The 26,816-nt window shown below is 40.3% G+C and overlaps 1 protein-coding gene across 1 annotated transcript in view; it reads left to right on the top strand.

Annotated features, from left to right (window-relative positions):
- Positions 1–575: 575 nt before the first annotated feature.
- Positions 576–26,816, top strand: part of VWC2 (von Willebrand factor C domain containing 2) — a 782,084-nt gene continuing 755,843 nt past the window's right edge. The window contains exon 1 of the mRNA XM_082259309.1: positions 576–1,463. The gene's annotated coding sequence lies outside the window, so the exon portion shown is untranslated. The remainder of the gene's footprint in view (positions 1,464–26,816) is intronic.

The following is a 26,816-nucleotide window of genomic DNA, read 5'->3' as shown; positions in this document are numbered from 1 at the left end:
TACGGAATCGAGCCACTTTGCCGCAGTACAGTCCCAGTGACTGGTCGGCATGTGGTTAATGTTGCCAGTATTTTATGTTTTTATGTATTATTAATAGTATCTATGATATAATAATAACATTTATGATAATAATAATAATAATAATAATAATAATAATAATAATTTAACTATGAAAAAGTAAAATTAAGATAATGATTTGTTTGGAATTTTTCTGAGGAGGTGTCTAGCCTGTGACTTAGATTTAAAAAGAATCAGCAGACAAAAAAAATGACCCTCTAGTGAATTGGAAAATAGAAATAGGAAGATTAAATGCAGGTAGAACTGTGACCTGATTCATTGCTTTACAGTGCAAGGATAGTCAGCTTCCCCTCCTGGCCTCTAAGCCTCTGTGTTTTTTTTTTTCCATTCTCTGTGGTCTGTGAAATCATACAACTTGAGATTCAGAAACGCTTTGAAATCCCTATTTAGAGAAGATGTCTTCTGACTTATTGTATGCATAGGCAGAGAGAATCCCCTTCCAGCACCTCCCATCTCCCTCCTCCTGATTCTCTCCCAGCCAGAGCTCCAGATTCATGAGTTCAATAGAGACAGATAGATCTTATGTGCTGTTCCCTGCATAGATTCAGTTGTGCTCATGCATTTAAATGAAATGCAAAACACTTTCATTGTGTGCATTTTTGAATTGTAATTCATTCTGTCAGATTTCTTAAAGGACTATATTCAAGGCACTTTCCTTAGTGGATGTTATAGAAGATATAGTAGGTAGATTTGTTGCACAGGGAAAATCCCTGCTAAATGATTTTTCCAGCAGGATTAAGTGAGTTGGCAACACAGCTCTTGACAGCTTGTCTGGCAGTGTCAGACTGATCCTCCTGCTCCTTTAGTGAGTTACTGGACTTTACATTTTGGGTCACTGGTTTTTTTCAGTCATCCAGAACGCTAAACATCTGAACCTAGGGAGGTGACAAAGGAACAGCGAGCTACAGTTTCATCTCAGGAAGGACACCATAAATCATGGGCTGTTGCAAGCACAGCCAGGAATGCAGCGAACAGACCAGCTTTCCCGACTGACCTGGAGATGATGTTGATTCTCTATTTGATATGACACAGCTTACCATTTTAAAACAAGAGATAATGGCACCAAGATTCTGGGGAGCATCTACTTTCATTGATGAGATGACAGATCTATACACAGCTTAAGAGGATTGTGTTTCCAAAGATCCGTGCAGGAATATAAACAATCTTGCCTATCTACTCATATCAATTTGATAAGGATCTCATCTTGTGATTTTTTTTTTTTAAGGATGACCTCAGAAAGTTTCCATTTCATCTAAGCCTTATAAAAAAAGGAAGCTGGAAAAGCAAAAGAAGAGAGAAGTTTTTTTTTTTTCTTTTCAGATTTATCACACCCACTGGAAGACCCACGTGTATTAGCAGAATTGGGACCTTCTTTCTTAACGCTGGTTAGTAATTGAATAAGGGTGGGTTGGGATTTTTTTTAAGTAGCTTTAGTGTAAACCCTACTATACAAAATATGATGTCAGGTAATGATTACATTTGGCATGTTGGTTTTGTTGCTTAGGGTTAAATAGTATGTTGGCACTTTTAAATGAAGGATAGTAGTAAGGGTTCTAATGTTAAAAGCAATCTCTAGGCTACTTTTATAATATAAGAATAAGGTTATTTTATATAGGATATACTATAATTGTGCCTGCTTTTTGTAATTAGCACCAGTTGTACTGCATGTGTCTTATAGTTAATAATGTATGCTGTGTTTGTGTGGGATTATAATGAACAACATGTTGATCATAGCTAGTCTGTTGTCTTTAGACTTGAACGCTGGCTGTAGCATGCAAACAGCAAAGAGAATAGAGAGATACTATGAAGATATTACAGGCAGCATGTAATTCACCCGTGCATCCTTAAGTACCCTACTGGAGATGGCAACATTTAATAAAGGCAAAATATTGATCATTAATAATAACACCAAAGTATTATTTAATACTATTTTCTCTTATTATCCTTTAGGTGCAGTACTAGTCATTTTGTACAGGGGACAGTGTGAATAAATAGCTTTCTTTACAAATTTATTGAAGCTTCCAAAGAGCAAACGTGCAGAAACTCAGCAACAGAGCAGCTCTTAGCTTTCCCCCATCTACTGCAGAAAGGAAAGTGAATGTCTGACTGGTTTCCCTGACATTAGAACATTTGTATGTTACCAGTAAATGACACCAATGTATAGACAACATCTTTTGTTGTTTGCATTACATTCATCATTCAGATACGCTGCTAAGATTTCAACTGAAATGATTAAAATGACAGTAATGTGTCATTGACACTGCTTGAACACCGAATGTTGACAGAGGCACTTGTTGATTATACCAAGACAGCATTTAGCTAGAATTCTAACACCGACTATAAGGCAAGAACGTTTGATGGCTGCAGTGTTACTAATACTGCATGCACTTCTGTACTCTAGCAGAAAAAAAGGTTAATTCATATCCTGCTGCACTATTCAGGAAGGGAGGATATAGGCTCCACAAGAGTTTCTAATCAAATAATCTCTTTCATGTGGATCAGTGCTATAGACTATTACATACAGTTTGACTCTATACAAAATTGTAGTGCATTCATGGCATATATTGTGTCTGCTAAATCAGCCAATGATCAGATTCACCATTGTCTTTAGCTGCCGTAAACATGACTGGAGAGTAGTACATTTTAACTAAAGTCATTCTTTATTTACATGTAGATTTTAATCATGCTGAAACATCACAGTGTGCTGAAAGAGAACACAAAACACAAGTCTGCTCATAGCTGATGCCATAAATATCAGAGAAGTGCTACACCAGTGGTTCTCAACTCCGGTCCTCAAGACCCACTAACAGTCCAGATTTTAAGTATCACCTTGGGGAGATGCAGACTAGAATATTGCAATCACTGAGCAGCAAAATATATCACCTGTGATGTATTTCAGTTACCTTGCAAACCTGACCTGTTAGTGGGTCCCGAGGCCCGGAGTTGAGAACCACTGTGCTACACTTTCTTCTTGATAATATTAAGTTGTGCCTCATGCTCTCTCCATGGTCCTGAAATGATTATATTGCATTTTTGTAGCTGATTTTTCATTTAACAGCTGTATCTTCCTAAATATATTTTGGTTTAAAAACATACTTTGTTTAACCAGATATACTCGGATATATTTTCCTTGCACACACTTTATAAAGTGGATGTTCAAAGGGGAGGTGCAAAGAGAGACCATACAATCACTTGTGTGAATGTTAGTAGGAGTAATAGTAGAAGAGGTACTGGAGAAACTGCACAGTTAAAGGTTTTTTGCTACTATTGTTATTATTAGTTGTTGTAGTAGCATCAATGGCAGTAATGGTAGTGGCAAATATTGCAAAAGTAGTAGCACACCCTTTTATTACGAAGTTTGCAGAACTATTGTACAATTAAAAATAAAACATGCATGCATATTGTACACTACAACTACCAAGTTATTTATCATGTTAGGGTTGTCTGAATTGTTAGCTCATTTTACATTCAACGGTTGGCGTTGAATGTAAAATGAGCTATTTATTGATAACACTACAGTTCTTTGCTCCTCCCTTACAGTTTATGGAAGTGATATTGACAATTTATTTCAGCTATTGAGAGGCTTCATGCTCACATTGAAATAATTTACACTATATGTTATAATTAATACATGTTTTTACATGCTCGTGCCCTACATTCTATATAATATTTTACTGTAATACTCAATTTCTCTACATTCAGTATAAAATAGCTGATATTTTCATAAAACAGTAGAAATAAATTATTTCATAGTAATCTAAATTGAAGCTTATGATTTCACATTTTTATTCTAATAAGCACAATCATCTACTAAATGGCTTAAGTGAAGATTGGTTATCAATCTTAACAAGAGTATACAAATATATCAAGGATTTCGCAAATCTGTGGATATACAGGGCAGTAAATCTTCAGCAAAATGATTTGGCATTATTCTGTTCTCTGCTTGTTGAGGTAACATTTTCTGAACAAAATGGTAACTTTTAAATGAGTTCAAATGTGTTCAACAAGCACTCTAAATTATTTTTTTCCTTTCTTTCATTTCAAGTGTTCATGCCCTTGTCAAGGTTGTTTCAAAAGAAAATGATAGATTGCCTATACAGAAGAATGTTTTTGATAATCTATCACTGGCTAATTTGAAAGCTTCACATGGTTTGTCCAACAGGACTGCGCTAAATAAACCAAATGGTATAATGTTGTTATTTTGAAAGGGAACCAATATAAAAGAGTATGTAATATTATAGAAGATAAGACAGCTCAAGGGACTACTCCCTTATCTCTACAACATTGCTTACCTGTTCTTTGACTTCACTGACATAAGTTACCTGGAAGATACAACTGACCGCTATAAAAATATTTGAAAGTTACGTTCCTAAGGTACCCATATTTTATGCACCTGTTATATACATATAGTACATATGTCCTTACAACATCTCTTTTGATTCCTGAATGTTTTGGGTTGGTGTTCTGTGGCTGAACGAACCAATATTGATAAACACCTTTATCTCACACAACTGTTGTCATTTGCAAGATTTATTTTACACATTTAAAGCACTTTTGACCAAATTTTATGCTTATTTGCTCAATTAATAGGACCTTTTCTGGTGCCAAATATTAGTACCATATATTTTTATAAAACTCAATCATACTGTTGCATTATCAAAACCATACAAAATAATATCATAATAAAATCATATACAGTAACATAGGCATCATCACTAAAATAAGGACTATGTAGTATGGCCTTCTGTTATCTCTGATAGCCAGCCTCTACCAAATAGTTAAAACACCTCATGTATATTTCTGATAGTCACTGCCATACACTTATACCCTTTAGGATCAGAACCATGCTTTTCCGTTTATAGATACAGTTTTGTATAGTGTAGTGCAGGAAAAGCGTCTTAGTTTTTGATACATTTTGCAATTAACACATCATGTGAAACGTGATCACCTGTGAAGTATAAGAAACTATAATAAGAAACTATAATGTAAGTTAGATGCCAGTCATTTGTGCATGCCTCCCCCTGTGGCCCCTCACCAAAGGGTGCCCACCCTTGTCCTCTATGGTATGGCATTATGTATGTAGTTTTAACTAAATGACCCCTGTTTCAGAAAAAGCTTATTGCAAAATGTGTCAACTGAAACAATAATTAGGATAATTAAAAAATGCAGTTAATTACTGTGCCACAAGTGAAAGTCTCACAGACACATATAAACCACTGGACAAAGAAACATTATAAAAAAAAAAAGTCAAACTCTTACATTACTGGAAATTTTGTCTGAGCATACCAAAAGAAGCAAAACCAGCAACTGTTAAGACAATTGACGCATTGGTCAGGACTATGTAACATACAACGTGGTGTTTAGAACACATGATGTTTTAGAACACTAAAACATAGACTCAAACTGAGATCTTCAACATTTTATGTATTATAGCCCCTATAATATTAAAATATATGTGAACCCAATTGCTAAAATGTCTTATAGACTTTAACAAGCAAAATTTCTAAATAATTTTTTAATATTTTTATAACTACAGTTTTCATAGAGATAACTACTTATGGTCCTGCCATAAGGGTCCTTGTGAAGTCGCTTTACATTAAAGGGTGGCAATGTTCTGACCCTCAGGGGTATTTATATGCAACAAAAAATGAAAACAAAAGGTGAGAGAAATGTTTTATTAGAAAAAAAAAAACTTGGCAATTGAACATTTTACACATTGATTTAGCACACTCGTCATATTGTTAAAGTGTACATGTATTTTTAAGTTTTGTTAAGGGCCCTCTAGTGTTAGCATTCCATGCTGGAACCCATGTATAGAACTGAAAAAAGAACAGAGAATGAGTTAGTAAAAGAAAATATTGAATTAACAATACAGCTTTCTGTGGCTGCCCTGCCAACTGGTTATTCTGATCAGATGTTATTCATCTCAGCATGGAAAGCACACACAGTAAGGAGGATTTTACTGATCTCAGAAGATTCTTCTCTCACAATGACCCTGGCCCTCATCATTGTGAGACACACCTGACTCCTTTCTTGGTTCCAAGACAGAGCAGGTTAGACTGAGCATGCCATTGTTTCATAAATAGATGCTAACCCTACTGTATAGCTGCAGCTGACTGGACTTTGGAAGAGGGTGAACAAAATTAGAGGCAAGTGAGAGTAGGCAGAGCATCAGCATGATACAGCTTATCTCAAGCTTAGCTAAAACAGCTCATCCCAAGCTTAGCAGATTATGAATAGACTAACTTCAGAACTGCGCGTGTGCAGTGCATTTTGGCTGAACTTAGAACATTTTTACTGGTGCATGCTCCTCTCCATGGACATTTACAGTTTTGTTTACAAAGCAATCGTATTATTGATGGTTGGCAATTTACCATCAACACAAAATTTGCTATTAGCTATTGGATCATTTAATGCCTTACCACTGGTCAGCATAGATGGGACCACTGTCCTAAAATGAAACACAATCAGAGAGTGCAACCTGAGCACTCTGCCAGAGGAGAGTAAACTGGTAAAGTGTGCAAAAAATCTCATTACCAGTTCATAAGTGGATCAGATTTCTCAATTCTTACAATGGTATACCACAGATGCTAGTCCAAAGCATGGCAGTCTCCTAAAGAATTTTAAGTTGTTTGTACCCTAAATACTTCTTGCACATGAATGTGGCTATCCGACTCAACAAATATTACTAAGGTTTTCATGGAAATAATTGCCAATTGGAAATGTCTTATTGGCTAAAAGATATACAGTTGTTAGCACCAAGGGCAGAAGCCAACGGCTTACAATAGTTTTTTTTTTTTTTTCAAGAAAAATATATTATTTATTGAGTATAAACAGTACACTGTATAAATAACATCAACGGTAGACAAAACCATGTACAGAACCAGTGTTCAGAAAAAATACAAAAGTATAAGGATATAACAGCAACAATAAAGGAAAATGTCATCTATAAAATATCGCACTCAGGTGTATAGCGCATCAAAGTAGACAATCCTGAGTATGTGTATATGTGCATAAGATAGGTATGAACAGAAACATTCAGTTGTTCCCACATATTAGTAATATAATTATGCAAATCCAACGGTATAGCACATACCTCCGTATATTGTCAAAAACACATCTGCAGTACTAAGTGCAAAGGAAAGGGAAGGTAAAGAACAGTGGCAGAAAACTTAAAGGGAGAAGGAGAAAGAGGGGGGGGGGGAGAAAAGAAAAGGATGGTAAGACACTGCATGCTAGGCCGTCTCAAGGAATGTCACCCTATCCCATGAGCAGCCGATCCATAACTAGCTGAGATGGAGTCAAGGCTGGATCATCCAGCCAAGGCTGCCACAATGAAGCAAATTTCTTGTGAGCCTTTCGATGCTGGTATGTCAGCTTTTCTATAATCAAAGAGGCATTGACCTGTGTTATCCACTGGCCCCTGCTCGGTATCTTGGAGGAGATCCAAAATCTAGCAATTCATTTGCGGGCAATGTATAAAAATCTCAACACGGCAACGTGAGCATTTGGGGTCAGAGTGTCCACCTCCAGAGCACCAAGCAAACAGACCACAGGATGCCTTAGCAGCTGAAAATTGTATACTCTAGAGATCGTGTCGATCAACTCCCCCCAGTAGCGAAAGAGTTTGGGACATCTCCGCAACATGTGTACAAGTGTACCCTGGTCCCGTTCACATTTGGGGCACAAAGGGGTAGATCTGCGTCCCAAACGGAACAGCTGTACCGGTGTCCTGTATGCTCTGTGAAACAGAAATAAGTGAGATAGCTTATGGGAGGCCGACACCGATACCATAGGGATCGAGGAGAGGCACAGATCCCGCGTCTCCCCATCTATGGGTCCAAGATCCCCCTCCCACCCCGCACGAGCCGGGAGGGAAGCGGGGTCCTGCATGGATCCCAACAGAAGTGCATACACCTGTGATATCATACCCTTTTTGTCCGAAACTTGAAATACCTCACCCATCAGACGGGGAGTGTCAGGTATCAAGGTAGACAATCCTGCCTGGGCCGTAATCGAGTGTCGTAATTGTAGGTAGCGAAAGAAACAGTGCCTAGGAACATCAAACTCCCTCTGCATATCTTGAAAGGATTTCAGTACCCCGGCTTGGAACAATTGTGCCATAAAATATACACCATGGGCCTCCCACACCTCAGCGCCTTCTAAACGGAACAGTTCTGAAAAATTGCGGTTATACCAAATCGGAGTCTGAGGAAGATAACCCGTGATCTTCAACATCCCCTTGACACAGCGCCATACCATGCGAATCAAGGTGAGTGTCTGTAACTTCGTCACCATATTGGAGAACCCCGCTTCAAGTTGGACAAGTACAGGGTGAGGAGAGTCAGGAGGGAGCAAAAGGGACCCGATAGGATCTAAGGGATCCAAAAGACCCCAGCCCCCCATATGCTGAACCTGGGAGGCCAGGAAATATACTCTGGGGTTAATAACTGCCAACCCACCACTATCCTTGCCCATCTGAAGAGTAGTAAGCTTAATCCTAGCCACCTTTTTTGCACCAGATCAATTCTCGAAACTGGGATTCTATTGTATAAAACCATTTCGTTGGTATCCAAATAGGAGAGTTATGCAAGACATAAAGAAGTTGATGAGCCCACACCATCTTAATCAGATTGATTCGCCCAGCCACCGACAAGGGGAGTTTGCACCAACTCGTGCATTTAGAGCGGAACCTCTGCAACAGAGGTATGAGGTTAAATGTGATATACTGGGCCAGATCAGGAGACACATGGATCCCCAAATATTTGAAGGAGTCAACCACTTGTACTGTGGATGCACAGTCAGGAAGAGGCTGAGTTATGGGATCAAGGGACATCAAAACTGATTTATCCCAATTTATGGAAAATCCAGAGAGGGACCCAAAATAGTTAATAAGGGACATTACCGCCCATAAGGATTCCCCCATATCACCTAGGTAGAGAAGTGTATCATTCGCATAGAGTAAGATAACATCTGTATGTGAGCCCCTTCGGAACCCCACTATGTCAGGGGAGGACCGAATCCGCGCCGCTAAGGGCTCCAGTGCCATGGCAAACAGCAATGTAGATAGCGGGCAGCCCTGTCTAGTCCCCCTGTGAAGATAGAAGGGCTCAGAAAGTTCCCCATTTACTCTCAGTCTGGCCGTGGTGGCAGCATACAGTACCCACACCCAGTTTAAAAAGTTCTCTCCCACACCAAAGTGTTTGAGAACCTCCCAGAGGTACACCCATTCAACACTCTCGAATGCCTTAGCGGCATCAAGCGAAAAGACTGCCCGGTTCCCAGGATTGTCCACCGGGATCTGAAGGTTCAGAAACAGTCGGCGGATATTAAGTGCTGTCGATCTGGTTGGGATAAACCCTGATTGATCCCTATGGACAACCCCCTGGACAACAGAGGACAGCCTAGTGGCTAGTATCTTAGCTAGAATTTTAACATCCATTGTGAGTAGAGATATGGGCCTGTAGGAATCCGCCAACAGTGGATCCTTGCCAGGTTTTAGCAGTAAAACAACGATAGCTTTGGACATAGAGGCAGGAAGGCGGCCAGTCCGAAAGGCCTCATTATATACACGTAGTAGCACAGGCACCAACTGTTCAGTGTATCGACTGTAAACCTCCCACGGGATACCATTGCCCCGGGAGATTTTTAGCAGATTTTAAGGCCGCATAGATTTTGTCCTCCGTAAGGGGAGCCCCAAGCACAGCCATGTCCGAGGCAGACAGAGAAGGCAAATCGCAGGAGGCTAATAAATCAATGATTTCTCGGGAGTCAGACGAAATTTTAGAGGAGTAAAGATCCGTGTAAAACTCCCCGAGCACTCTCCCTATGTCAGCCGTGGCGTGCCAGAGCACCCCCTGAGGATCCTTAATCGTGGGTATAAAGGCCGCAGGCTGCTGCGAGCGAACCAGCATGGCCAACATATGACCCGTGTTTTCTCCCTCCTCAAAATACCTCTGCTGCAAGAAGAAGCGCTTGTTCTCAGCCTTTTGAATCAAGACTGATTTGGCCACAGATTGGGCAGCCAGCCATGACCTCTGAGTATCCTCTGACGGGTCCCTGACATAAGTTTCCTCCACCCTAGTTACCGCGTCTAACACAGTAGTTTCCCATTTCTTGGTGTCCGCTTTAATGCTGTTAACTGTACGTATGAACTGACCCCTCATAAACGCCTTAGCCACATCCCACACCACCCCTACTTCTGCGGAGTCTAAATTATCAGCAAAAAAGGACGTTAGCGTGGGTGGTAGGGGATCAGGACTAGGAAAGAGCGCCAGCCAGAACGCATTGAGCTTCCAAAGTGACTTTCCCCTGCTATCTAAGAGGGACAGATAGACCCAAAATGGGGAGTGATCGGACACCAACCGAGGTGCATAATCCGCCGCAACCACTAGAGGCAGCAGCGAACCATTACCCAGTCCCATGTCAATTCTAGACAATCCCGAGTGAGATGCTGAGAAGCACGAGAACTTTCGTACATCAGGGTGGCCCATCCTCCAGACATCTGTCAGTCCGAGTTCACCCACCAACCGAGCAAGGGGCGTACCCCCCCCCGGCTGGCATAGGTCCACCGGAATGAGAGAAAAGCCTATCCCAGGCAGTATCAAGTACAGCATTGTAGTCCCCCAGCATCAGCAGGGGCACATCAGGAAGTTGTGCAATATGTGGAACAATAAGTTTAAGCACCCCTGCAGAATATGGAGGAGGCACATAAACCGCCACAAGTATACACCTAAGGCTTGCTATCTGACAGGATAAAACAACAAACTGGCCTTCAGGGTCAATCACTGACTTTGAGCATAGAAACCGTACCCCCTTCTTAATCAAAATACACACCCCTCTCGAATAAGTGGAGTAAACAGAATGGAACTGGTGACTAAATACACTAGGAGCCAAACCCGGGGTAGTGGAGGGAGACATATGGGTCTCCTGCGGGCAAACCACATCCGCCTGCAGGCGTTTGATGGTGTGGAGCACGGCTGTCCTCTTGACCGGGTTGCCGAGGCCTCGCACGTTCCAGGACATTACACATACACTATCAGCCATAATTGAAGTGCAGACATACACAGTGCGTCAGGCATCCCGGCCAGAGAGGCAACACAGGGCACCCAGACAGGGAGATCCCACTACACCCCATCAGCACATCCCAGCCATATAATGACAGTAACAGGTGTGGCTGCCCAGCCCACAGAGGACCGGTGTAGCCCCAGCATAGAAAGCATTCAATAGGAGCAGCCTCAATACAGGAAATCATAAATGCAGTACAGCAATAGAGAGCATGCAGGAAACATAATAACTGAATCAAAGTCCAGGACCAAAAAAAATGAAAAAAAGGAGGATAAAAAGGGAACACACGTCTGCCACGTGTGGGGAAAGGGACAAGTCAATGGGGTATGTCCAATCAGGACCAAGGGGGGGAAACCGGAGAGGGACCACAGATGCCATTGCAGTCTCCTCCAAGTTAGCAACCATGTGAGGGGTAGCAGCCATTAGTGCAGCATAAGAGCTCCCACCAAAACAGGAAAAGTGCGTGTAACGTCAAGGGCCAGATACAGATAGGATAACAGGAAAGATCCATTACCGGCCAAACAGAGTCCAAAAGTTCCAAATAACAGGAGCAATCCTCAGGGGTCTTCTCGCCTAGGGGAGGCAGCCACCCTCAAGGCCCCACCATTCGCATCCAGCCATTGAACAGCAGCAGAAGGCTTGTCAAAGAACAACACCTCATCCCGGGCCACCACCCGGGGCTTGGAAGGGTACAGCATAGCGTATTGAACATTCAAGTCCCTCAATCTCCTCTTTACCTCCACAAATTTCGCTCTTTGCTTTTGCACCTCCGCAGAGTAATCGGGGAACAGGGAGATCCTGGAGTTGTCGATTTTGAGCCTCCCCTGCATGCCCCTGGCTTTAGTGAGGATGGTGTCTCGGTCCTTGAGGAGCTTGAAGATGAAAGTGCACGGGGGGGGGGGGGGTGGGCACCGGGAGGGAGAGGTCGCATAGGCACCCGATGAGCATGTTCCACTGAAAACATGGTGGTAAAGGATTATTGCCCAAAAGTAGAGAGCAGCCAGTTCTCAATAAAAGCCACAGGATTTTTACCTTCCGCCCGCTCAGGGATCCCAATTGCTCTAATATTGCTCCGTCTCATCCTATTCTCTAGGTCACCCAGCTTGTTGGGCTGAGAGCAGGGCAGTATGTTTCACTTCCCTTTGCAAAGGCACCATATCATCTTCAAGGGAGCTAACCCTGCCCTCCACCGCAGCAGTCCTCTCCCTCAGTTTCTGCATATCATGTCGCATGAACAATATCTCAGCCTTAACCCCCTTTAACTCCGCTGTCAGGGCCGTAATTTAAGTGGTACAGGTGGTCACCGCAGCCATAATATCCCGCAGCGTGGGTTCTGTGTCTGGGGTTGGAGATGACTGCCTCGGGGCCTGGTCTCCCTCCGCAGCCTCCCAATCAGCAATCTGGCGGGAGAGATCCCCCAGTGGTACAGTGTCATCCGTATCAGAATGCGACCCCTGTGAGCCGGATCGCTGGTCCCCAGACTGTAATTGGGGGTCCCAGGCAGCAGGCTTAGCAAACAGTTTCTGTGCTGTGTGCTGCGGGGCGCCGCCATCTTGGATCGGGCCGGCCTGTGCAGATTTCCCCTCTTTACCCCTTTTAGACATCCTGGAAAGAATATGGGGGACTCTCCGGGTGATCGCGGCACTCCAGGGGGCACAGGGCACCAGTGGATTGTAGAAATCGAAGCAGGATATGAAGTTACACAGGATAATGGCAAGGATCAGCAGCGGAGCTCGCAGCATGCACGTCCTCTCACATCCGCAGTTCGGCCACGCCCAAGGCTTACAATAGTTACCTGGCATTTTATGTAGCTAAGATGAAATGAATCTTTATAGCACACATGTTTGATTTCCAATATGATAAAGAGAATAGAGATTTCTAGTCACCTGTAACTTTTCAAGTAGTTATGAACATACAGATGCTTTTAAAAAATGTGAGCTTTTGTGTACTAGATTGTAAAAGGTAAAGATACCAGTGGGGAGATTTGTTAATATACATGATAATGAGTAGAGACCAGATACATTTCTAAATTATGTACCCTTTACCCCTGGATTTGAATGACTGTATTGATCTTGCATACTATTTACCAGTATGATAACTGTGCTAAATGAAATAGAAATAGTTTTGAATTTCGAAAGTTTCAAAGTCAATGGGGCACTATAATTATTTATGGTTATGTCTAGCACTTTGGAGACTGCTAGTAAACCTATTGTAACCAAAATGGCATAGAAAATTGCAGACTTTTGTGGGAGACCTTTGGTAATGCAAAAACAAACATATATAAAAAAGAACAGTGTGTGTATGTGTTTAGGGGGGGTCCTTTCATCTAGCTTTGAGGGTGATATGAAAAATACAAAAACCCTTTAAATGGTTGTAAACTCTCTCAAATAACCAGTGAAGTCAATATACTCAGATAATACACAGATGATGAAACAAATCCTCCTACATAAGTTTTACTTGTTTATCTGCAGTCTTCTCTTCTCACATCAATTACATCACTACATCAATTATAGGGCAAAATTGTGATTATATCATTTTTTATCTGTCAGTAGCACAGAGGAGGGGGCCAAGAGCTGCAGTCAGGGCTCTTGTACACTGTGTGAGAGCTGATTGGAGAAAAGGGACACCCCCTTTCACACACGGCACAGAAATGAAGGAAGAATACAGAGCTGTTTTCTGAATAGACAAGCTGTGTGCTGAGCCCCTTCACCCGTAACATTATTATCTAATTTGCCTGGAAAACTTGGCAGAAGTGACACATGCTGATAACAGAGGAAAAAAGCGAGAAATTACACTTAGAGTTTAGGAGATAGACAAGTAAACACTACAGATTTGCTTTGCTCTGATTTCATGACTGAGGTTTACAACCACTTTACATTACTGGTTTCCAAGATGCCTTAAAACTGCACTTCATGTTGCAGAACCAACATAGTTTTATAAGGACAGCCTCAAAGATAGCATACTTTGGTAATGCATATTTAGCTGCAGCTTTGTTTGCAGACAGCAGTGCTGCCTAATGATACATTGACTTGATTCATTGTAAAAAATGTCTTACAGTGGGGATCGAAAGTTTGGGCACCCCATTTAAAAAATTGTATTAATGTGCGTAAAGAAATGTTAATGTGCCAAGGAAAGATGGAAAAATCTCCAAAAGGCATCAAATTACATATTAGACATTCCTTTAATATGTCATCAAAAGTTAGATTTTATTTCCATCATTTACACTTTCAAAATAACAGAAAACAAAAAAATGGTGTCTGCAAAAGTTTGGGCACCCTGCAGAATTAATATCTTGTACTGCCCCCTTTGGCAAGTATCACAGCTTGTAAACGCTTTTTGTAGCCAGCCAAGAGTCTTTCAATTCTTGTTTGAGGTATCTTTGCCCGTTCTTCCTTACAAAAGTCTTCCAGTTCTTTGAGATTTCTGGGCTGTCTGTCACGCACTGCTCTTTTAAGGTATATCCATAGATTTTCAATTATGTTGAGGTCAGGAGATTGTAAAGGCCATAGCAAAACCTTCAGTTTACACCTCTTGATGTAATTTGCCCGTGGATTTTGAGGTGTGTTTAGGATCATTATCCATTTGTAGAAGCCATCCTCTCTTTAATTTCAGCTTTTTCACAAATGGCAATAAGTTACCATCCAAAATTTGCTGAAATGTTATTGAATCAATTTTTCCTTCTACTCGTGAGATGTTCCCTGTGCCACTGGCTGCAATACAACCCCAAAGCATGATTGATCCACCCCCATGCTTAACAATTGGACAGAGGTTCTTTTTATTAAATTCTGTGCCCCTTCTTCTCCAAATGTACCTTTGCTTATTCCAGCCAAAAAGTTCAATTTCAACATCATCGGTCCACAGAACTTGTTTCCAAAATGCATCAGGCCTGTCTATATGTTCATTTGCAAAGTTCAAATGCTAATTTTTGTGGTGAGGACGTAGAAGAGGTTTTCTTCTGATGACTCTTCCATGAAGACCATATTTGTACAAGTATCTCTTTATAATGGAATAGTGTACCACAACTCCAGTGTCTGCCAGATCTTTCTGGAGGGATCGTGCAGTCAAACGTGGGTTTTGAATTGTTTTTCTCACAATCCTGCAAGCTGTTCTGTCTGATATTTTTCTTGGTCTTCCAGATCTTGCTTTAACTTCCACTGTTCCTGATGACTGCCATTTCTTAATTACATTCCGAACAGAGAAACATAGAAACATAGAATGTGTCGGCAGATAAGAAGCATTTGGCCCATCTAGTCTGCCCAATATATCTGAATCCTATGAATAGTCCCTGGCCCTATCTTATATGAAGGATAGCCTTATGCCTATCCCATGCATGCTTAAACTCCTTCACTGTATTTGCAGCTACCACTTCTGCAGGAAGGTTATTCCATGCATCCACTACTCTCTCAGTAAAGTAATACTTCCTCATATTACTTTTAAACCTTTGCCCCTCTAATTTAAAACTGTGTCCTCTTGTGGTAGTTTTTCTTCTTTTAAATATGCTCTCCTCCTTTACCGAGTTGATTCCCTTTATGTATTTAAAAGTTTCTATCATATCCCCTCTGTCTCTTCTTTCTTCCAAGTTATACATGTTAAGGTCCTTTAACCTTTCCTGGTAAGTTTTTTCCTGCAATCCATGTACTAGTTTAGTAGCTCTTCTCTGAACTCTCTCTAGAGTATCTATATCCTTCTGGAGATATGGCCTCCAGTACTGCGCACAATACTCCAAGTGAGGTCTCACCAGTGTTCTGTACAGCGGCATAAGCACTTCTCTCTTTCTACTGCTTATACCTCTCCCTCCCTATACATCCAAGCATTCTGCTGGCATTTCATGCTGCTCTATTACATTGTCTTCCCACCTTTAAGTCTTCTGAAATAATTACTCCTAAATCCCTTTCCTCAGATACTGAGGTAAGGACTGTGTCAAATATTATATATTCTGCCCTTGGGTTTTTACGCCCCAGGTGCATTATCTTGCACTTATCCACATTAAATTTCAGTTGCCAGAGTTCTGACCATTCTTCTAGTTTTCCTAAATCCTTTTCCATTTGGCGTTTCCCTCCAGGAACATCAACCCTGTTACATATCTTTGTGTCATCAGCAAAAAGACAAACCTTACCATCGAGGCCTTTTGCAATATCACTTATGAAGATATTAAACAAAATTGGTCCCAGTACAGATCCCTGAGGTACCCCACTGGTAACATGACCTTGTTCTGAATGTTCTCCATTGACTACAACCCTCTGTTGTCTGTCACTCAGCCACTGCCTAATCCACTCAACGATATGGGAGTCCATGCTCAATGACTGCAGTTTATTGATAAGTCTTCTATGTGGGACATTGTCAAAAGCCTTACTAAAATCTAGATATGCAATGTCTACTGCACCTCCACCGTCTATTATTTTAGTCACCCAGTCAAAAAAATCTATAAGATTTGTTTGACATGATCTCCCTGAAGTAAACCCATGTTGCTTTTCATCTTGCAATCCATGGGATTTAAGATGTTCCACAATCCTATTGTAACGCTCCTGCGTTTTATGTATGATGTGGATTTTCAGCTGCAGAAATATTTCACTTCAGTAGTCATGTAGAGAAACGCTGAGACACCATTCCCAACTCTCAATGACTCATCATGTGTGGATGATCTCAATTCAGCAAGTAAATACACACACTCAATAAGATGTTTCCTAGAGTGACTTATGTATATAGTAACACAGTGATGATAGGCTGAAGAGACAGGTTGGGTAGAGATGGTAGATGACAGACACTTGAAAGGAAATGTTCTTGAAAGTAAGATAGTAGCAGATGGGATGCAGATAGGTTTAGCAATCATGTATGGTAGCAGATGACAGAGTAGCAGGTGGACATACAAGAGAGATCAACCCAGTGCAAGAACAGGTGGTAGTAGGCTCAAGAGCTAGCAATCTTAGATAATGCAGATGTAGTAATAGTCCTTAGTATGCAGAGCTAGATAGTGTAAGCTTTAGTATGAAAGTTATAGAGGTTTCCCCTGTGGGGTACTTATCACTAATAGCAATGTAGCAGAAGAGAGGTTCGGCAAGAGCGGATGATCCGGTAGCGGGATACAGGGATCAGCGCAGCGTGGTTCCGACAGCGAGGTATGCTTGCAAGCATGAGAGCTTCAAGACAGGTTAGCATCAAGGCACAAAGCAGTTTGAACGAACACATGTGAGTGAGAGCCGGCGATCTAAATAGCCATCCAGTCCGGCGCTCAGTGATGACAACATCAGTCTTAAAGGTGTATGCTCACCTTACCAAAAGAGAATGGTGGGGCGCATACACTTATGAAAGAGTAATTAGGGTACCCAAAGGTACCAGAACATTACACCTATCCTTTAATAGGGTTTCCATTAATTTGCCTACTATTGATGTCAGACTCACTGGTCTATAGTTGCTTGATTCCTCCCTACTACCTTTCTTGTGAATGGGCACGACATTTGCCAATGTCCAATCTTCCGGGACGACTCCTGTTACTAATGATTGGTTAAATAAATCTGTTAATGGTTTTGCCAGCTCACCACTAAGCTCTTTTAATAATTTTGGGTGTATCTCATCAGGACCCTGTGACTTATTTGTCTTCACTTTAGACAGCAATCTTAGAACGTCTTCCTCTGTAAAGACACATGCATCAAACGATTCATTAGTCATCCTTTCAAGTGGAGGTCCTTCTCCTTATTTTTCTTCTGTAAAAACTGAACAGAAGTATTCATTAAGGCAGTCGGCTAGCCCTTTATTCCCTTCTACATACCTTCCGTCCTTTGTTTTTAATTTAGTTATTCCTTGTTTTAATTTCTTTTTTTCATTTATATATCTAAAGTATGTCTTATCCCCCTTTTTCATAGACTGAGCTAGTTTTTCTTCTGCCTGCGCTTTAGAAGTTCTTATAACTTGCTTGGCCTCTTTCTGCCTAATCTTGTAGATTTCCTTATCTTCATTGCTCTGGGTTTTTTTATAATTACAAAATGTTAGCTTTTTATTTTTAATGATTTGGGCCACTTCTGCTGAGTACCACAGTGGTCTCTTCCTTTTTTTGCTTTTACTGACAAGTCTTATGCAATTTTCTGTTGCCTTCAATAATGCACCTTTTAAGTAGTCCCATTTCTCCTGGACTCCATGTAATCCGTTCCAGTCTGATAAGGACTCATTTATGACTAATTTCATTTTTGAAAAGTCTGTTTTTCTAAAATCTAAAACTTTTGTTTTTGTGTGGTGTGACTCTTTCACATTTCTTATATTAAACCACACTGACTGGTGATCACTAGATCCCAAGGTTTCGCCTACAATGACATCATATACAAAATCCCCATTTGTGAATACCAAATCCAAAATGGCCTCCCTCCGGGTTGGCTCCTCAACCACTTGTTGCAGAGACAACCCCAGTAGGGAATTTAGAATATCTGTACTCCTGGTAGAACTTGCTATTTTGGTTTTCCAGTTTATATCTGGAAGATTGAAATCTCCCATAATGATAACTTCTCCTTTCATTGTCATTTTAGCTATTTCTTCAACTAGTAGATCATCTAGTTCTTTAACTTGACCAGGTGGTATATATATCACACCTACACGAGTTACTGCATGATTAGCAAACTGCAACGTAACCCAAACTGACTCTATGTTGGCCTCACCAACTTGTATTAGGTTAGATTTAATGCTATCTTTCACATACAGGGCCACTCCTCCTCCTTTCTTGCCTTCTCTGTCTCTTCTGTATAAAGAGTACCCTGGTATGGTTATGTCCCAGTCATTTCTTTCATTAAACCATGTCTCCGTAACAGCCACTAAATCTACATTCTCAGATGCCATTATTGACCCAAGCTCATTGATTTTTTTACCTAAACTGCGAGCATTTGCAGACAGGACTCTGAGCTTATCATTTCTTAACCTCTGTGCTTCTGACCTGTTCTGGCATTGTTTTGGGGGGCAATTGGACTCTTGTATTTTCACTCTTTTGCCCCCCCCCCCTTCCTAGTTTAAATACTCTTTCGCAAATTCTTGGAGTTGTTTAGCTAAGTACATTTGTTCCTTTGAGAGAAAGATGCAAACCATCTTTTTTGTACAGTTCCTTTCTATTCCAAGTAGAGCTATCATGAGAAACAAAGCCAAATCCTTGCTCTTGACACCATTTACTAAGCCATATGTTGAACTCCTTTATGCGCCTCTGCCTATCATTCTGAACATTATGCACAGGCAGAACTTCAGAAAATGAAATGGTGGATGCAAAATCCTGTACGTCATTACCAAGTGTGATAAAAGATTTTTTCACCTCTGACACTTCATTGCAAGCCAGGTAATTTGTCCCTAGATGGACAAGAACATCCAAGTGCCCTTCCTGCTTTGCTTGCTTAACAATATTAATAATACGTCTTCTATCTCGTCTAGCAGTAGCACCAGGGAGACATCTCACAAAACCATTTTCTTTAAGCTCCACACTTCTTATGATTGAATCACCCAGCAACAGCTGCTTCCTTTGAGACTTCACTTTATCTTTTTTGTCCTTGGCTGCAGTCTTGCATACATTAGACATAGGAGTTGATGGTTTCTCACCCTCTGTGCTTGAGTCCATATCCATGTTGTCCTTACATTTTGAGAGTGTTGCAAATGAATTATGGAGAACCACCGACTGTGGGACATGTCTTCTATCCACCACTTTAAGTCTTCCAGAACCTACAGTAACCCATCTGCCATTTCTGGGGGTCCTCTGTGGCAGTGGCATTGCAGCAGTCCCAGCTGGAGTTTGTTTAACAGATAATTTAAATATCTCTGATTTCAAAAATGCAATTTCCTGCTGCAGTAAGGAGAATTGCCTACAGATCTGACAGCATCCGAATCTCCACAGAGTGGAACATGAAATAAATGCACAACAATTCCTGCACTGAACCAAGTCTGCCATTTTAAACAGGAGAAAGAGAAAAAAAAATTTGTAAATTTAAGTCAAACAAATCTTACCTTTTTTTTTTTTCTTTTTTCCACCTTCCAGCCTACCTCCTGACTATCTCCTGCAATATCTCTTCACTGTACTTAAAATGTTGTACTTGAATGGAGTACTTGCAGTTAATGAATTAGCCCAGCTAATGAGTATGTCTCTATATATACACACACTTCTTCACAGCTCCTCCCCCAACAACAAATGTAACACCGTAATGAGCTGGTCTCATTTAGCAAATGCACAATAGCAAACACCTGACCAAATTCCTTTCCTCTTCTCAAGCAATGGTCAGCAAAATACACAGATGAGTCAGTTGCAAACTCCAAGCCAATCTCTTTCAGTATCTCTTCAATCTCTTCAGTCTCCTGCAATATCTCTTCACTGTACTTAAAATGTTGTACTTGAATGGAGTACTTGCAGCTAATGAATTAGGCCAGCTAATGAGTATGTCTCTATATATACACACACTTCTTCACAGCTCCTCCCCCAGCAACAAATGTAACACCTTAATGAGCTGGTTTCATTTAGCAAATGCACAATAGCAAACACCTGACCAAATTCCTTTCCTCTTCTCAAGCAATGGTCAGCAAAATACACAGTTGAGTCAGTTGCAAACTCCAAGCCAATCTCTTGCAGTATCTCTTCAATCTCTTCAGTCTCCTGCAATATCTCTTCAATCTCTTCAGTCTCCTGCAATATCTCTTCACTGTACTTAAAATGTTGTACTTGAATGGAGTACTTGCAGCTAATGAATTAGGCCAGCTAATGAGTATGTCTCTATATATACACACACTTCTTCACAGCTCCTCCCCCAGCAACAAATGTAACACCTTAATGAGCTGGTCTCATTTAGCAAATGCACAATAGCAAACACCTGACCAAATTCCTTTCCTCTTCTCAAGCAATGGTCAGCAAAATACACAGATGAGTCAGTTGCAAACTCCAAGCCAATCTCTTGCAGTATCTCTTCAATCTCTTCAGTCTCCTGCAATATCTCTTCACTGTACTTAAAATGTTGAACTTGAATGGAGTACTTGCAGCTAATGAATTGACATCTGAAAACGCTTTGCTATCTTCTTTTAGCCTTCTCCAGCTTTGTGAGCGTCAACTATTTTCAGTTTCAGTTTTCTAGACAACTGCTTAGAAGATCCCATGGTGCTGATTGTTGGGGCAAGGTCAGATGAGTCTGGGCATTTAAAACCTTTGAGATTGACATCACCTGGTCTTCCCATATGATTGAGAACAATCCATGACACTGGCAGGTCTCAGCCTCGCAAAGGGGGCAGAGCGTGCTATAAATTCTTTTGCAGACACCATCTTTTTGTTTTCTGTAATTTTGAAGGTGTCAATGATGGAAATAAAATATAACTTTTGTTGACATATTATAAGAATGTCTAATCTGTAATTTGATGCCTTTTGGAGATGTTTCCATCTTTCCTTGGCTTCTTTATGCACATTAATACAAATTTTTACCTGGGGTGCCCAAACTTTCGATCCCCACTGTATGTTGGCAGGCTACCAGAAGAACTAGAAGCTGGTAATGGTGGCAAGGGCTAGAAATGGTAATTTTAGCAGAATCACATGAGATTTCATTCAGTAGTACTGGGCCTACTTTGGCCATTAGAAGTAATAGCCAAAAATAGTTTTGCTTCTGAAAGTCAGAAAATTTTTTTTTCGGATCGTTAGTATAGTGCAGTGATGGCGAACCTTGGCACCCCAGATGTTTTGGAACTACATTTCCCATGATGCTTAACTACACTACAGAGTACATGAGCATCATGGGAAATGTAGTTCCAAAACATCTGGAGTGCCAAAGTTCACCATCACTGGTATAGTGCTTTCGACAGCCGATTATGAATCTTCGGGCGACAAAAACTGAATGTGCAGGCTATAAAATTTTTACGTGAACAGAGCGTCTGATTTTCGTTTAATTAGTACAGATTTCGTCCGAAAAAAAATCATAAGAGCAAGACTAGGCATGCTCAGAAACTAAAGAATACATACAAATTAATTCAACACATGACATCACTTCTGAAGTTGAATTCTATCATATGAGAATTTTCATATGAAAGTAATCTCTTCACTTTCCATATGGGAATGGGACTAGCATGCAACAAAAAACTAAAGAAAATGTGTCTGATAATCTGATCATATGTACGAGGCTTTACCTGAAACCAACAACTTCACCACTTGCGTTATTTAAAATCTGCAGCCAAAATGAGCAATACAAATGCATTTTGTTACAAAAAACATATGTTTCACATAAAACATGGCATATGTATGAGGGAGACGCTATTTTTTTTTTATTTCATAAAAGTATGTTTTCAGAAAATATATAGTATTGGGGATATTTAGTAAATGTTTGTGTGAAAATTGGAAAAACTGTTTAAGCCTCTTGATGGTCCCACATTCAGGAACCAGCATTGCAACCACACAACCACTATTTTATGTCACTACCTCACTCTGACAGGCAGAAGTACTAAAAGTGGAAGAGAACAAAGTGATGATCCTGTGGTTGTCACCACCACCAGTGTTCTGCTGACCACTGCAGTCTGTCAGCGTGAGACAGTAGTAGGTAAAAGAGCTTACAGTTTGTTAGATTAATAAAAAAGATGCAGAGTATGAAATATTTTTCTTTCTATTAGGCCATGTAGGGATTATGCAGAAGCTGGAAATGTTTACACTCTATTATTAAATGCAAAATCTGACTGTTAAGCAAACTGCTTTGTGAATCTTGTCTTAAATGTGGTGCTTTGTTGAATTTTTCCAGACTTAATAACCAAGGACCATATGCTCCTTGCACTACAGAAATACATATGAAAAAATGTAATTAAATATTATAATATGTAGGATTTATACAGGAGATGAAAATGCTAAGGCCAGTTAAAGTTTAAGATTAATAAAGAAGGTGAAAAAGTTTATTAAACCATTAGAGATTAAAGTAGTACTACTGTACATAATAAACCTGGTGTGCATATAAAAGGAGATTTGGGAGGGGAGTGGAGGAGAGAGGAGGGGATGGGAGGAGAGGCACCCAAAGATATTGGCCTGTCTAGGGCCTTTTTGGTCTTAATGAATTTCGGGGTATGGCCACGATTGTCTTTTAAAAAGCATTTGAGACCCCCCCCCCCTTTCTTTTTCTATTTCTAATCCTAACAAGATCACTGAAGTTACCCTCAGTTAATGCATTTTTTTCATCATATACCTAGTGTGAATTGCTGAGATTTAAGACAGGTTTACAGCTACAGTACAAGTACAGCTTTGTATGTATACCAATTGTGACTACATTATATTCCTATGAACTGAATGTAGAATCTTCCTGTTAAATAAACCTCTTTGTAAATCTTGTCTTAAATGCAGTGCTTTGGTTATTTTTCCAGATTTATGAATTAAGGGCCAGATGCTGCTTGCACAAACTATTGCCATTATTAAAGTGGACTTCAGTGTGACATTTTCACCTACCCTTGGGCATATTTCTGTAATTATAAAAATGCCCAAGGGTAGGTGAAAATGTCTGTAATTATAAAATAAATCATGTTGATTTCCTTACAAAAATAATAAGTTACATTTTTAGCATGGCAGGTACCTATTGATATATTATTTGGGTAATATATTTTTATTTATGTTTTATATTAACCTATTTTGGTATAATCATAACATAATACATAATAGAATTATTTTTTTCCTAAATGTAATAAACTTAATGGACTCTGTGGTGTTAACTATGGTCATCTTTTATATATAGTTTTCAATAATAGTTTTACAATAATATGTTTCTTAGTCAGTGCTAATTTATTACATATTTTATTTAACCACTTGAGTCCTGAATGTCATTTTAAAATGAGGGCCAGTCTTAGTAATACCTTTGCCCCCAAACAGTTTTAATGCTAAAACTGCCAGCTGTCTGCAAAAACCAAGACCCAGTTCTAAGCGCATGAGTTGAAATCATCCGTTCCTGAGCTTCTGATCTTGCTATACAATGCTCCATAGCAGATCACTGTTAACACAATGTTCTGCATTGTGTTTACAATCAAAGGGATGTGATGTCAAAAATGATGTCATATAGCCTCCTACAGAGCCTTGGACAGTGCTGTTCTGTATCTAGACTCTATCCAGCATCTCTCAGCAGAAATTGATCAGTATCTCTAAGATATTTGCATTCGCTGCGCAAACATCAAATGCTCTCGTACCTAAATCAATGTTATTCATTTTTTTGTGATCCCAAGCCTGCAATAAAAAAACTAGCCATTGTGCCCTCGTCAACCCAATTTATTGTTATGCTTATATGTCATGCAAACTTTTTTTTTTTTCTACTGCATGCTTCACAATACAAAGTCAATAGGGGAATAAAACTCTCCCAAAGTAAAATATGTTTACTTGGAATGTAACCAGTCTGCTATGTTAAAGCCTCAGATGTAGAAGCTGTATGCTGTTCTAACTAGGAAGTTATATTGTATCCATAGCAACAAGAATGCATCCAGTACCATCTCCAATTTAACACGGGTAGCTTGAGGCCCTAAGAACTATAATGGTCTTCTTATTTGCATATAAGTAAAAATAGATTTGAACCCATTAGAGCCTATTGAACTAAAGGGTAAATTTGCTGAATTTGAAAGAACTTTACCCATAATTCTGATGCTATAGATACCCTATTACTGTCAAGTAAAGGGAAGTGTAGAGCTGCTTCTGAATCGGAAACCTGCTTATATTAATTTTTACATTGATAAGGAGGCCATGGACATAAGCAGTGGTGTATTTCTCTTTTAATGCTACACTTATCCTAAAGGGCCATAAACCATTTAAGGTTTTTTTTTCCATCCCCTCAACTACTCCTAATCGCTTACCTTGTGACCATTGTCACTGGTACTAAAAGTGAGAGAAAATTCAAAATTTTGAGTTGGAACAGGATTAGAGGTGACTTTTTTAATGGGGATACTTACTGCAGTGAGTGCTGCATAAGAAGCAGTTTCCCTCATATTGGAGATCATTTTCTCACTTCCTGATCTATATACAGGACAGGAATTTAAAGGAAATGTCCTCAATTGGACACAGAAGACAAATACTAACAGGGTTGTAACCCTTACCCTTGCTGACTCTATCCTAAACTTAAAAAATAGAGATTGTAACAGGAATTAGGACTTCTGCTAAAACCACAACATTTACATCATAGATGTTACATAGTTACATAGTTAGTGAGGTTGAAAAAAGACATCAGTCCATCCAGTTCAACCTATGATGTGTGCGTGTGCGTTGTAGATGTAAAACTTAAAGTTAAGTGACGGTCAATTTTAGGCAGCACAATATAGTAAAAGAAGTAGTATTTCTGAGCCATTTTTTTTTCTTTTTAATATCCATAAGGCTGACAGTGCTCATTGAGGTAGCTGCATCGATATATAGGTAGCAGTTAGGCCTCATGCACTCTTGAGATAAAAAAAACACTGCTTTTACAGGTGTTTAAGGTTTTTTTTTTTTTTCTCTGCCTCTAAACTCCCCTACATGTTAACCTATGTGTCCATGCACAGTATAGGAGCTTACAGGAGTTTAGAGGTTGTGTTTGTGGGATTGTATGTGCGGTGTTTTGCAGAAGATACCCCAGTTGCCAGCATTTTCCTAGTGTACACAAGACTGTCATCATTTGAACAGAATTGTAAACGTATGTCTGAAATGGAAATGTACTTCATGGCTTTTCATGACACATCAGAATACAGCTACTGTAATCATTTTGAAAATCTTTCCAGCTACTGTGGTCTTATCTTTGCTATGGGTGGTTATCAGAAAAGGTGACAGAAACAGAGATTTTGAAAATATTAAAATGTACCAAAGCACAGCAGTGTTAGACCTGGTGGGATTTGGGCTCAGGACTTCAGTACTTTAAAACACTAACATTATCATCTTGCCACAAACTGTACACATACAGTATCTCACAAAAGTGAGTACATCCCTCACGTTTTTTGTAAATATTTTATTATATTTTTTCATGTGACAACACTAAATAAATGACACTTTGCTACAATGCAAAGTAGTGAGTGTGCAGCTTGTATAACAGTGTAAATTTGCTTTCCCCTCAAAATAACTCAACACACAGCCATTAATGTCTAAACCGCTGGCAACAAAAGTGAGTACACCCCTAAGTGAAATTGCCAAGACTCGGAAACTGAGCTGCAGAACGGTGGCCAAGACATACAGCAGTTTAACAGGACAGGTTCCACTCAGAACAGGCCTCGCCATGGTCGACCAAAGGTGTTGAGTGCACCTGCGCAGAGTCATATCCAGAGGTTGCCTTTGTGAAACAGACATATTAGTGCTGCCAGCATTGCTGCAGAGGTTGAAGGGGTGGGGAGGGGGGGTCAGCCTGTCAGTGCTCAGACCATAATGTCTAAACGGCTGGCAACAAAAGTGAGTACACCGCTAAGTGAAATTGCCAAGACTCTGAAACTGAGCTGCGGCACAGTGGCCAAGACATACAGCAGTTTAACAGGACAGGTTCCACTCAGAACAGGCCTCACCATGGTCGACCAAAGGTGTTGAGTGCACCTGCGGCAGAGTCATATCCAGAGGTTGCCTTTGTGAAACAGACGTATTAGTGCTGCCAGCATTTCTGCAGAGGTTGAAGGGTTTGGGGGGGGGGGGGTGTCAGCCTGTCAGTGCTCAGACCATACGCCGCACGCTGCATCAAATTGGTCTGCATGGCTGTCATCTCAGATAGAAGCCTCTTATAAGGATGATG

Source organism: Pelophylax lessonae (genome assembly GCF_965119305.1).
Source record: "Pelophylax lessonae genome assembly, chromosome: 5".
Lineage (NCBI taxonomy): Eukaryota > Metazoa > Chordata > Amphibia > Anura > Ranidae > Pelophylax > Pelophylax lessonae.
Note: the sequence above shows the minus strand (reverse complement) of the source record. Positions and strands in the feature narration are given on the sequence as shown.